Source organism: Lonchura striata, chromosome 3 (genome assembly GCF_046129695.1).
Source record: "Lonchura striata isolate bLonStr1 chromosome 3, bLonStr1.mat, whole genome shotgun sequence".
Taxonomy (NCBI): Eukaryota; Metazoa; Chordata; class Aves; order Passeriformes; family Estrildidae; genus Lonchura; species Lonchura striata.
This window is the reverse complement of record NC_134605.1, coordinates 105287640-105300299: the sequence shown is the minus strand read 5'-3', so window position 1 is coordinate 105300299 and position 12660 is coordinate 105287640. Positions and strand designations below refer to the sequence as shown.

General features: G+C 36.2%; 1 long non-coding RNA gene across 1 annotated transcript in view; it reads right to left on the bottom strand.

Annotated features, from left to right (window-relative positions):
• Window positions 1-11899: 11899 nt before the first annotated feature.
• The window catches only part of LOC144246017 (uncharacterized), an 81627-nt gene continuing 80866 nt past the window's right edge, over window positions 11900-12660 (bottom strand). Inside the window, exon 3 of the long non-coding RNA XR_013339623.1 lies at window positions 11900-11934. This is a non-coding gene — a long non-coding RNA (uncharacterized LOC144246017). The remainder of the gene's footprint in view (window positions 11935-12660) is intronic.

The following is a 12660-nucleotide window of genomic DNA, read 5'->3' as shown; positions in this document are numbered from 1 at the left end:
ATTATTATGCTTTTCTGTTCATTTGCTTGAGTGAAACTTGACATATACAAAAAGACTCGACATGGAGTTATGTGACCATTTCATGCACATATACAGACAATGAGGAAATAACAGAAAAAAATTTAAATCTGAAAAATATGCCTTTAACAATTGCTTAAGTCCTGACTAAAGATAGCGGCTGAAAGCATATCAGTGATTAGTCTCCTGACCTTTCTTCAACTTGAAGTCATCAGCTATTGTTCATCACTGATAATAATAATAACCTTTATTTTATGAGGTGACTGACAGATAATCCTTAGAGACCACAGTCTTTCACAAGAGCAACCTGCTTAAAAAATAAGTACTATTTAGTAGGCTCAATAAAGTTAAATTAATTCAGAATATTTATATCAAATATTAGAAAAATGAAACACAGTCTATGCAAAAAAAAAAAAAGAAAAAAGAGGCATTCAAATGACTTTCAAAGGAAGAAGCTGTAGCACAAGTTTGGGGAGAAGAATGGCAGAATATTAAAATTTATTTCCCCTTTACCCCAATTTGTTTTTCAATAAGAAGGTAGAAAATGTCTCAAAGTGTTCTTTTCAGTTTTTCATTTTGAAAGGCTAAGAGGAGGGAAATCCAAGACTGTATGAACTGTCACCAGGCTATCTTTGACAATGGACAGTCCTGAATTCTCAGATATGAACACTATTATCCTTTATTTAGGAGGGGGTGTCTTCCTAATCACAGCCAGCAAGTCTCATGACCTGAAGCTGCAGTGGCTGCCCTCTTCACATTTTCGTACTTCCAAGTGTAATTGCATATGTTACTCTAGACCAGACTTGAATGAAAATCCTTTTCAGGAAAACCCCAGGAGGTGGAGCCAATAATAGGGTAGGTGGCTCTCATTCCTCAGAGTCATTATTGAACCAATTGGACAATGCAGTGTGAGGGGTCACAATGAGCAGTGCACTCTTCTGAACGAATTGTAAAGCCAAAGCCTTGAATAACTCTGGGTGTTAGATGGAGGTTTGTTTTTTTTCAAGAGTGAAGACCTTGCTCCATCAAGACCTAACCTGAATATTTTGTTTAGCCTGTGTCAGTAGTATAGAGGAGGTCTATGTGTGCTCCTACACCGTTCTCCTTCCTCACTGGAAGGAGCAGCAACTCACCAGTGAGATTTTCATTTGACAGAATAATTTAATCCAACCTGTTAAAAAATCACTATCATAATTTTCCTGGGGGGCTGCAGAGTATTTGTCCTTAAACTCTGCATGCTTTCCATGTTCACTGCATTTACCACCATTACCTGAAGAACAGAAGAGCCATCACGAGTACTGGGAAGGTCAGGAATTGTTTAGAGATTCATCTGAAGAAATGACTCCTTTTCCTAGCAATAACAGTATCTCAGGCAAAATGTTTTGAATTATATGAAGCCAGTAAGGAGCTAAAATGAAGTTATTAACTCTTGATGTTTTCTTACATATTAGTCAATTATCATGAAACATTCATTGAGGAAAGATAAGACCATAAAGGGATAGAAGAACCTGATAAATAAATCTCATTGGATTTTTAAAACTTTGAAAATCTCAGCCTAAATTTTTAATATACATTTGGGGTTGGGGGAAAATATATACCAGCTGAAAGGGCTCAACATGAGATAGCCATGTGTGGGTAGTATGAAATATATTAACATATGTGACCACTATAAAAATGTCAGCACTGTAATCCTAAATCCGCCAAGCCAGAGGAAGATTCAACAGCCAAATGCCCCACATCATGTGGCATATGTCAATCTCCTTAGACTATGACAGTTAAGGTGGTCGCTGGACAGATCATCACTACTCAAGGACTTCTGCCACTGGCTTTCTGCAAGCCAGTTCTTGGTGCCTTACTTTCTCTGTGCACAAAGATGGAGGCAGTATTTTTCTTGGAAGCTGTTTTGAGACCTACTAATGAAAGCAGTAGACAATTTTGTTGTTGTTGTTGATGTGATTTTGACTACAAGCTAAACAGAAACACTTTTCATTCATGTGTAATTTACTTTGAAGAGTCAGCCTCTGTTTCTAGTTATGGATGATACGATAATATCAGACATCCAGACTGTAACATTTTTTGCTGTAGAGAAAAATCCATTTAAAAAATCCATTTATAATATTGCTGAAATATAGTACTCTTTTTTTTCTCCCAACTCCTAAGCTTTGAATACACATGGGGACTTGAGAGATCAGATCTAAATTGAGTGGATCAGCAAAATGTGGTAGAGTCAATGAAGTTATGTGGGTTTACATTATCTAAGAGTATGGCCCAAAGCGATAAGGACTGGCAGGAGAAAAACTCCATATACTATCTCCCCCTTGAAACACATGCTTTTAAAACTGCTGAAAAATATTATTATTTCTGCTAAGTATGTAATATATGAATGATATGTCAACTTTTCATGCTTGTATAAAGATTATGCAGTTTTAAATGCCTTTTTCAGTCAGACCTAATCTACTCAGTCCAAAGACAAGCTGCTACAGTTTTATAATATACAGAACATTTTTGTGTTTCTCTCTGTGTGTATTTGCATGTATGTGAACAAGAGAGAAATGCACTTACAACTGTGAATAGCCACTAATTAAGCAAATTAAAGCACTATTTTTTTCATTAAAACTGCAGATATTTTCTTCCTGCTTTTTATTGTTTATTGGAAACAGTCTCTGACACTACCCACAATGGATTTTGCAAATTTTGTGGCTTATGTTGACTGTTTTGCAATTTATACTAGTGTGTAAAATATTCCCAGCACATACACTTAATCAAAACAAGCCCAATTAAGCTCAGTACTCCAGATTCCACCTCATTAGCTTTCTGTTCCTAAAATATAACAGATGTGATTGCTCCGGGCCATGAGTTAAAGACGAATTTTTCAGCTAAGCACTTGCAATACAACCTAAAGTTATATGAAGATTTAATTATTACTTTCATTTTCATGGCTAACTGTAAAAGCTCATTTTTCACTTAATAGCAATGGTATTCCACTCCTGCGTTTTATCCACTGTTATAGAGAAAAGTGGAAGAAGGAAGAAGGGAGAAGTCAGGGGTCTTATTTTTACTCTTGGCCTCACATATTGAATGTGTGACTTCACAAACTTGCAGGGCTTTTACCCATTCTAAACGACTGGAATTCAGAAAGGAGTCAGGATCTCAGCTTGCTGGATATCACTTCTACCTACAACCTCTGTGCGAGTGTGTGAATGATATTGTGGCATGTTTACTTGGCATGCTTCAAAAAGATAGAAAGGCTTAGCATACAGCAATAGATATCTAGCGCTCCCCTCAAGCAATTCTTGGTACTTCTTAGCTGTATTTTAACTTTTTAGAACTACAAGCTTCCATATAATATCCAATATAAGGAAAAATATTATCCCTTTTCAGTAGTCAAAAGGCCAAAGAGGATTATTACAAGACTGACAGCAGGATACGAAGAAAAGCTCTGCCAATTGTCAGTAGCTGTATTTCTTTGTCCATACCCCAGTGCCAAGCTGCAGAACATCTCCCACACTTTATCTTTGTTATGGAAACTCAAGCATCTGGTGGATCAAAAATAATCTAGCCAAACCGAAGCATATCCAAGAATAATCCAGATGGGACAATCTGACTTGTCCATGGCACAATTCACTATGAAGGTTTCCAAATGAGCTTTCACCTTCCAATAAATTGATCTTCTTTACAGATTCTGTATTGACACCATCCTCTCCTCTATTTCCCAGAATACTTGAGAGTCTTGTAGGTAAGACCTGCTTTCCAAGCTCTTCAATTTTTCAGCTACACCAGGTGACCAAGAAGGCAACAGTCTCAGGTTCTGTGCAGGGCAAGATCCTGTGATATGCCAACCGTGCATAAAATTGTGCACATAATACACATTCAGTCTTGCAAAAATGAACATAAACCAGTTGCATTAATATCAGTAGCAATATCACAGGCCCTAAAAAGGCCATTAGGTACCTTTTTTTTGCATAAATTATTGCATAAGGTACAAGGCCAGACTAATGATTAAAATTACGCAAATGATACAATTCACTACTCTTTCCGCATTTCTGTGTAGGATGATTTTTTTAAAAGTGTGTGGTTGCTCTCTCAGCAGGGTGGGTATCTGAGATAGCCTAATTTAAATCAATGGAGCTACACATTGGCATAAAACTAGTGTACCTAATAAGAGGTTAATGCTTAGAAGAAATGAGAAGCCAAGCTTTGTCCTGAAAGATTTTCTCATGGCTGAGATCTCCTCTGGTTTGTATATTCCCACTGCATTATTCTTTCTTTTCTTCTCAAAAGGTTCATAAAAACAACAACCAACCAAACAAGCAAACAAAAAAACCACACCATGTTCTCTTTGTGGTTTATACTGAAGACATATCTTTTCTGTTTGTTAAAATATGGGAAAGGGTAGATAATGAAAATTTCTAGTGATTAGTCCCTAAGGTCTTTATTTATGGATCCCTGGCACAAATACACTGCAGATAATAGTCCAATTTAATATTTATGATGTGCTAGGTTTCTCTGAATATATAAATTTGGCAATTATCATGGGAGTTATTCCTTATTTATCTCTTTTTGACTGTTAATTAGTAGGATTGCCATTTAATCATTAACAATCTTCTCTTCCAAAAAACACCCTACCTGCTAATTCCTTTATTAATGTGTCCCCATTGTCTCGCTATTTTCATTAGAAAATCTTTCTTGGTTATTCCATTGACAAGCTTTCATTTAAAAATACTAGATCTGCAGGTGTCTTGAAGTGAAATATCACTGGACATATTACCCTGCAACTGCTATCCTGTTATGTACCTGTCAGCCCTCAGCAGACCAGGCATTAGGGCACTCACTAAGGCGATCAATGGCCCCTCAAATCATAGCACCCTTTTCAAAAAACAAAGAAAAACACTATTTGTATGTGAGTGGATATGGGAGTACAAAGCCTGGCACAGTCTATTTAATTTAACATAATAATACTCAGTGTAAAGCTTATGCCTCTTTCTTTGACGATATAAAACTGTGGCACAGAAATTATACCTTTGTTAAAAAGTTCTAACATTAATCAAGTTGCTTCCATGGAGAGATGAAACGACAAGCTCTAACATGTTAACATTCAGCAATGTGTTACTAATAGCATCATTAACACGTACCATATATAGCTGCACAGAGTGCCTTAATCTGAGCTAGTGCCAAGTCCCAGTTTGTCAAGTTGGGACACGGGAATGGCAAAATAATTTCATTCACTCCACCACCTAATTAAGATGGAGCTAAAAGCATGGAAGTTGAGAGCCTTAGCAGGTCTGCTGTGCCATTCCTCCAGGGTGGCTTTGTAGGGAATAATAAAAATACTTAATATAGTCACTGTTGCATGTTAAATGATTGTTAGAGAAGTGGAAGCAGTACAGGTTGAATCAGTAAAGGGTGAACACTGCCATCATTGTGCAGAATGCACTCCTCCTCTCCACCTCATCTCTGCTCCCATGTTTGCCCATACTGCTATAAAAGAATTTTTTTTTTAATACTGGGATTCTTGGCATTTATATAAAAACAAGCTACCTTCCTATAGTGTGCTGTTATCTGGTGCATATTATATGACTTTGCCCTGAGAATGTGAAGGGAGAATTAGGACCTAGTTATCCATTTAGGTTTCCTAGCAATTTCTATTATGAAGGAATCTTGTGGTCTTCCCATTTGAGGAACATTTTTGCTACCCATCTTAGCAGCAGTTCATAGCAAAGCAATGAATGCACGGTCCAGCTTGTCACAAACTTGGCTCACTGGATTATTTTCTAACCTTAAATTGATGCAATTATTCTCTCCCAAAATCTGACCTGTAGAAACACATTTATAATACACTTTGACAAACAGCATGTTACTCTACTACCTGCAGCAAGCTTGTAATTACAGCAGCACTATTTAACTAGATCCCAGCCCTGCGTGCAAGCCCTTAGAGTGCTGGTGTCAGGAGTCAGCTGCAAAATATCCTGTATCCAGTCAGGAAGAGAGAAAACCAGGTCTGCATAGTGACAGTGTAGTTCACCCTGTACCAGGCACCATCAATCCTTTCATAAGTCTATACATGGTTGCCTCTCAGAATTCTGCCCCCAGTTAAGAAAATATTTGAGCCATTTGCTTTCTGATATTATCCCCTTAGTAGTGGCTTACTTGACAACGTGCTAATTAATCTGGTTTCAAAAAAGCTGAGGTATATATATGTTAAACTAATCACCAAAAAATAAACTCAATTCACAGTAAGACTCTTTCTTTCATATTCCCTTTATCCTTTGTATTTCATGTTATTCAGTTCTAAGTGGGTGGTTTTTATTTTTTTAATTAATGCAAGACTTGATGAATATTAACAAAAGTAAAATTTTTGAAGGATACCTTCATTCTGTTGGTATGATCCTTGTAGGCCAGTGGCACATCACACAACAGCAGGGAGACCTGGCTCTTTTCATCTGGTGTTGAGTCTCTCATTTTATTGTTTGAACAGTTTTGTTGCTCCTCCCACATCCTTCTCATTTATTCCCCCATTTCTAATTATGCATTTTTCTGGTTTAAATCCAGTAAAATCAGAACAAAAATTAAAGCTTAGTAAATAATGTTTATAGGCTAAACTTAAGAAGGCAAAGTACATGCTCAGTACCTTTTTTGATACTTTCGCTCCCATCAGAATTTCTGGTTAGTTTTGATGGTATCATTTCTCAGTGCAGTAGCTGACTAAGTCACTTGCCACTTTATTTTCTGTAGTCAGGAAATTGGAAAGTGTATTTTGAAACAGCAGCCATTAATGCCAAAGTCAGAGCTGGAAATATTTGAAAGCTTCTGCTCACCTATGTATCCTTAGGAATGTAAAAGAGAAAAAGAGATTTTCTGTAAATCCATTCCTAATTTGTGATGCTTATCATCAAAAAACATATGGCCAGGTCAAAAGGACAGATCCTAAGCTGGTGGAAACTGGCCAAGCAGCACTGTCAGCAGGGACACTGGATTTATATCAGCTGAGTATTTGGCCTATTTGTAGTTTAGTATAAGAGTTATCTGACTGATAGTATAGAAGTTATAACAAAAAACACCAAGTAATAGTCTTTCAGAAAGTCATCACACATTTTTCAGAAACTGAAAATTCACAAATTTGTTAGTGTCTTTGAACCAGTTCCTTTTTCAGTTCAGATTTCATATTACCCATATTTTAGTTCTTTATAAAAATGAAATGCACTTCATCTCTTTTTATACACCAAATAAAATAAATTTAACTGTCATTAAGTCAAAGAGAGTCATTCTGCTATAAAAGAGTAATCTGTCTCTCACTTTTTCAGACTTAAGAAGTATGAAAAGAAGCTGCATTTAAAAATAGGCCAGACAATGTTAAGAATATATTGTTGAGAACAATCGGGCAGTGGGAAAGGAGAGAATAGCCTGACCCATAAGTTTTCCTTCTATCCCCAGCTGTTATAATTCTCCAAGTGCCGAGAACACACAATTTAATAGTTTAGGTGTGGAAACTAGTTGCTTTGTTTTTTTGCCGTATCTCTAATGCAGCAGTATATATACACATATATTTGTATGCATGAGATTTACATCACAGACAGGCAAAAGCAACTAGAGGGTGGATTCTCACTAACAGAGGCACTGGTTGCACAGGAGGAGGTAACCTGTTGGATGGACATTGATGTGAAATAAAAGACTTGCATGAAGACAATGCAGATGATATGATTGTGGTTTAACAAAAAAGAGACTGGAAATGGTGGGAATGGAGAATACAGCTGCTTTTGGTACTGCAAAGGACTGGCAAGTGTTTAGATTTAGAAAGTGTCATTTTGACATTGTGGAAACTGAATAGGAAAAGTGACTCATACTACCAACCTTTGAATATCCTGATCAAGTAAGCCATAATTACTGCTGGAAAAGAATGATATAAAAAGGAATTGAAAATAACAATTTCCTGTAAGAAGGAGAAAGCAAACAAAGTATAACAATGTCACAAATTTGGATTATCTTCAGCACAGAAGCAGCAATAAAAAGTCTGAGAGTGAAAGACATCACAGACTGGATCCAATTTAATGCCTAAATGCCTAAAAGCTTCAACAGTGCAACCTCCAGTGCTAATGACATGGCTGTGTGACATCCAGCACTTCTGGTGGGCATGCAGATAGCCACTGCAGTGAATTGGGGCTCTCAGCAACCTCAAAATAATGACCTCTGTACAGAGGCAACACAAAGACACTCGCTCACCAGCCAGTTGGAAAATATCAGTTTCTGCTCCCAGGGCCAATCCTGTGACAAAATAAAGTGATGATTAGACACAAAAACATTCCAACACTCCAGCCTTCTTTCTCTGAAGCAGCACTACTGAGCACTGAGGTGCAGAGTTACACCACTATTCTCCTTCCCTTCTCAGGCCAGGGACCCTTGCAATCATTTATACACATAGACACAGCTTCAAAGAGGAAAGCAGAGCAAAAACTTCTTCACTTTTTTATGAACATAAAACATTTCACAGGTAATACCCTTTATCAAACAGAAAAAGAAATTGAACCTGGGTGACCCACTTAATGACTGAATGCTTTAAAAATACCAGGCTAGTAGCCAGCAGCAGATGGAGCACTGAACTGATTACAGGGGCTGGTCAGCAGGCGCAACACTTCTGCTTAAACAGAAATTGCTCACCTGGATGAACACCTGAAAGTACTGAGCCAGCTCATTTAAAGATGTATTGTTGAAGGAAGCCCAGATCCCTGAAACATACATAAATTGTCTCCATGGTATACGAAAAAGATATTAATATCTGCAATTCCACTTTGTGCAGGCCCAACCCTCTCAGAAGGTATTTTATAAAGAAGTGTTCTGCAGACAGTTGATGCATGGACATCAGAAGAGACAGACAGAAAAATTCAGTTTCTGGTGCACTCCATCTTGCTTACATGTGCACAAATGGAAGCACTTCAGATTTGCAGACCTCCAGTATACTGGGAATACAAAGAACCCAATCTGAAGTGTCTAAGGTTTAGGAGCTGGAGTTTAGGAGAATTTTTTCTGTCTTTACAGAGAGGAAGTAGGCAAGCATGAGGAGCAAGCATGCAGCTTCTTTCCTGAAGATCTCTTTGACACATTGCTGTGCCTCTGAAATGCAAAGAGCTGAGAAAATGAGAAGGAGCAAGAAGCTTTGTTAAAACTTTCCACCTCTTTCCAGTCTTCCCTTTCTCATCATCTTGTGCAGCTACAGGCACACTTCAGTGTTGAAAAAGAAACATAAAATTATATATAAAAACACAGGCTGTGTTTTATTCTTAGTGATGTTCTGGGAAAAGCTAGCAGGATAAATAGAACAGGTTGGAACTCCTCTGGAGTCACTCAGTCTGTTTGACTGACCACACTGACCTGGAGGCTAAAACCTGCAGCACATCTCCCGTTCTTACTAGAGAGTTGCCTAAAGGAATATAGATTGTGGGTAAATACAATTTAGTTTAAATTTAGAAGAGGAAGAAGAAAAAAAATTATCTGTCCTTACCTGAATCAATATAGATACTCAGGATATTTTTTCACAGCAAAGTAGCTTCATCAGCTACTTGTGCTAAAGGTTAATTAAGATGGTATTTTTCAATAGACAAATATGGGTATGTACATTTCTGGGGATACATAACAACAGTAATATTGCACATGTTATTAAGAATTACTGAAATGGGGCTCTGAATTGTTTGGGTGTATATTTCTTGACTCCTATTTCCATTTTGTACTAGAAAATGTGATGATTTATGAATCAAGATCACGTGAATTCTAAAAACATGCTGAAAGAATCTCAGTCCAACATTCACAGACATAAATGCAGTTGTCTCTAATTAATTTTATGAATCATGGCATGGAATATTTCAGATCCTTTACAGTGTAGAGCTTAATATAAAAATAAGAATTTCTTGCTGAAGTTGTACATATGGCAGAATAAACACAATGTTCCCTTTTTTGTCTAAAAATGTGGTATTTCCCATTCTTATTTCTGTGTGATACTCTAAAGTAAAACTGAAACTTGGGGATTATGAGTCCCAAAAATTAATTGGTAGGTAAGGGTTATTTTCTATATTAATATCTGAAGTGCTCCTGAAATTTCTTTAGGAGTCAATCAACCTATTGATAATAGAAAAATATAGAGAGGAAGAGTATATGCAGAATATACCACATAAACAATTTTGTCATTATTGCATTCTCTATTTGCAGGTACAGAAAGTAGAGAAACTCAACTCTCCAATAGATATACTAAATGAAAACAGCTTGAGTTTTATTTTACATAGGAAAATGGAATGGCCTGTTCTTTCTATTTATTTTTACGAAGTGCAGAATAAGACCCTACTTTTAACCTTATGACTAATATAAATCAATAAAGGATATGCAATGAAATAAACAAAACACAAAAGAACAGCAAAAAATGTGAAAGAGAATACTTTTCACAGCATGCTGGCATCCCTTGGAATTAACTTCAGCAGGAGATTATTAAGTCAAATATGAAAGATTTTTAAAGGGCTGAATAATTTTGTGAGTAATAACAAAAATATGAATGTTAAAGTAATCTATTGTTATGCTTCTGAGGGTAAATTGATAGCTGCAGAGGTCAAGAAGATATCCTCTTCTCTGCCTTCCTTTTCACACAACTAAGTTCATTAAGGGCTTTTCTTTAACCTCCCTTCAAGCACCAGACACTGGTCACTTCTGAAGGCAGCAAAAAACGAGACTCAAGAAAGGAGAAGGAATACAAAACTTGTCTGATTCAGTACAATAAATCCCATGTTCCTTCCCATCATCTTTATCTGAACATATTTTACCTCCAGCATCAAAGGGGATTGTTTCCTGTGTTCACCATCTCAATGGACACAGCATAGGTACTTGTAAACCTGTTGTTCCAAGTCCCTCATCATTTTAATTCTCACATCTCATCCACACTTTCAACTGGGAATTTAGCTAGAAATTTGCATTAATTTTATAAGCTTTGGCTCTGAAGGATGATGAAACGGGAAGGAAAAGAAAGGAAACAAAATTAAAAACCCCAAAATCTTCTTGATTTTATTTTTTCTGCTCCTATCACCACCAATTTTTTTCCAGATAAGGAGAATGACAATCTCTGTGATTCTATTCACACCCTGCTTTTGAGTTCTTCTTAGTGACTTGCAGAAATGCCAGGTGGAGATGCACAGGAATAAATCTGTATCCAGTGTGAAATCCTTTGACACAATTCCTCTCTCAGTTGAGGTTGCATTGATCTCAATAGTTGTCCTGCGATACATTTTGGAGACATTTTTAAACATTTCAGGCTTCCTTTATAAATGTTTTATATTACAATTCTGTGAATACTTCAAAAGGAATTAACAAAGAATTAGGATTTTTTTTGTTAAGCAAATAAACTCTTAACTACTTTTGAAGAGCAATCTGATATAACTTATATCTTTGGGTACTGCCCACCACAAACTTTTTGTGGAGTTTATGGTTTCATGTTATTGATCCTGAGACTTTTGATACCTACTGCGCCTGGACAATTTGGTAAAAAGTAATGATTCAAAGCACAAGAGCAAAATAATTTCCAGGAATTAATTGTCATTCCTATTATAAATTCCTAAGATCACAATAAAACATTGCAGTAATCTGTACAAATATCATATAAAATTATGTAATAATAAAAATTAAAAAATAAAATAAAATAAAGCAATAACAATAACAATAACAACAACAAACAACAACAATCAACAATAACAATAACAATAATAATAATAATAATAATAATAATAATAATAATAGTAATGGTGCCTGCTCCCTTGAAAACACTTCTTTGGTTTACTTTGATGAAGTAAGTCATCCAAAGTTCATATTCTATCTATGTAGGTTGCATTTAGTATAAGGTTATGTAGAACTCTTCTGACAAAGAGCCATCCATCTTGACTGCTCTGGGAACTAAAACAGACCTATCATGAGTTAGAAGAATGAGACATCAAAATAATTAGGAAACAAAATCTATCATTACAAGAGCTACTGAAAAGTATTAAATTCTTCAAAGTATATTCAGTATAGGAGAAACAGGCACTGAAACTACTTGTTTACTCTAGGCACACCTCTGTCACCTCATCATTCATATCTTGAACATTATTCTACCATTCAGTGTTGTTGTTAAGTATCATTTCCAAATTGCCAGAGGTGACTTTGCTCTGACCAGGAATACTTCTACTGCAAAAGTTGGAAAAAGGAGCAATATTTTTGTGGTTGTCTTGAGAGAATACCAGCTGCAGTTCTTTCTAGATCAGTAAATAAAATATATTCATCAAAAGCTGGACCAGTATTAGTTTTTAGGATGGAGCAAAAATGTAGTTCTGACACAAAACTCCAGAAACCACATCTATTGCATAGTTTCCATTTCAGAGATGATTTGGTACACATGAGTAAGTGCTCTGTCTTAGGAAACAGATATGGATGATCACTTTCAAATGTATGAAAATATGTTTCAACCCCTGATGAGGACATGAAGTCCCAAACACTAATCTTTCAGCCAGATTTGAACCGAAGTTTGTGAATATTTTTTCCAGTCTCAAATTAATATAATCCAATGTTTCTATGTCAGAAAATCATTGAATGGCTTGGGTTGGAAGAGATTTAAAGATCATCTAGTTCCAATCCCCCTGTCAC